The sequence below is a fragment of the Propithecus coquereli genome, unplaced genomic scaffold, assembly GCF_000956105.1.
Source record: "Propithecus coquereli isolate 6110/MARCELLA unplaced genomic scaffold, Pcoq_1.0 Scaffold31, whole genome shotgun sequence".
Taxonomy (NCBI): Eukaryota; Metazoa; Chordata; class Mammalia; order Primates; family Indriidae; genus Propithecus; species Propithecus coquereli.
In genome coordinates, this window is record NW_012148730.1 from 7,200,589 (window position 1) to 7,202,340 (window position 1,752).

General features: G+C 39.2%; 1 pseudogene; it reads left to right on the plus strand.

The window, feature by feature from the left end:
• The first annotated feature begins 655 nt into the window (after positions 1-655).
• On the plus strand, positions 656-1,388 carry LOC105814912 (annotated as a pseudogene).
• The last annotated feature ends 364 nt before the right edge of the window (positions 1,389-1,752 follow it).

The following is a 1,752-nucleotide window of genomic DNA, read 5'->3' on the forward strand; positions in this document are numbered from 1 at the left end:
CTCAATCAATTTCATGCAAAGCAGACATTATAGCAAGGGAAATTATCAGGGATAAAGAAGGATATTACATAATGATAAAATATTAAATTTTTCAAAAAGACAAAATAACACTTAATGCATATATTTCTAACAACAGAGGATCAAAATACATGAGGCAAAACTGAAAGAACTGAAAAGATATATAGATGAATCCACTATTATAGCTGGATATTTTAAAAACCCTAGAATAACAATTGAGAAATGCATAAGGCCGAATAACAGGAATGACATAGTTCAACAGAACACCACCATCAATCAACTGGATATAATTAACATCTACAGAATACTTCATTGAACAGGAGCAGAATACATATTCATTGTAAGCTCATTTAGAACATTCACCAAGATAGACAACATTCTGGGTCATAAAACAAACCTTAACAAATTTAACATAATAGAAATCATCCAAAATATGCTTTCAAATCATAGTAGAATTAATGTAGAAATTGATAAAAAAAAAAAAAAGAAAGCTGGAGCTCTTCTTCTCAGAGAAAACACCAAATGGTGGATGATGTCATGTAGTGGGAAGGCCCAGAGGCCCCTGGGGTCCTGGATTGGGAAGCCCTGGTAGCTTCCATGGTGGCTTTGGCAGTGGCATCTGGGACCATGCCGAGGTCAAGGAGCTCACAGAGGCAAGGACAAGGACAAGGAGTGGATGTCCATCACCAAGCTGGGTCGTTGGGTCAAGGACATGATCAAGTTCTTGGAGGAGATCTATCTTTTTCTCCCTGCCCATCAAGGAGTCTGAGATTATTGACTGTTTCCTGGGGGCATCTCTCAACGATGAGGTTTTTAAGATTATGCGAGTGCAAAAACAGACCCATGCTAGTCAGTGGAGCAGGTTCAAGGTATTCGTTGCCATCAGAGACTACAAAGGCCAGTGTAGGTGTTAAGTGCTCTGAGAAAGTAACCACTGCCATCCCAGGGGCCATCATCCTGGCCAAGGTCCCCATCGTTCCCATGCAGAGAGATTATTGGGGTAATAAGATCAGCAAGCCCTACCCTGTCCCTTGCAAGGTGACAGGCCCCTGCAGTTCTGTGCTGGTGGACTCTATCCCTGCTCCTAGAGGCAGTTGTATCCTCTTGGCCCCTGTGCCCAAGACACTTCTGTTGATGGCTGGTATTAATGACTGCTACATCTTAGAGAGAGGCTACACTGCCATCATAGGCAACTTTTCCAAGGCCACCGTTGATGCCATCTCTAAGACCTATAGCTATTTGACCCCTGAGCTCTAGAAAGAGACCATATTCACCAAGTCTCCCTACCAGGAATTCACTGACCATCTCATCAAGACCCACACCACAGTCTCATGCAGAGTACCCAGGCTCCAGTTGTGGCTATAACATAGGGTTTTTATACAATGAAAATAAAGTGAATTAAGCCTGTTAAAAAAGAAGAAAAGAAAGTAAAGATGAAAAATTCCCAAATACTCAGAGATTAACCAACACACTTCTAAATAACACACAGCTCAAAGAAAAAGTCTCAAAAGTAATTTAAAAATACTTTGAACTAATTGGAAATGAAAATACAACTTATCAAAATTTGTGTGATGCAGTAAAAGCAGCACTTTGATAAAAATTTATATTACTGAATTCACATTTTAGAAAAGAAGAAAGATCTAAAATCAATAATCTAAGTTTCCACTTTAGGAAACTGGAAAAAGAACAAATTATACCCAAAGCAAGCAGAAGACAAGAAATAATAAAATTAGA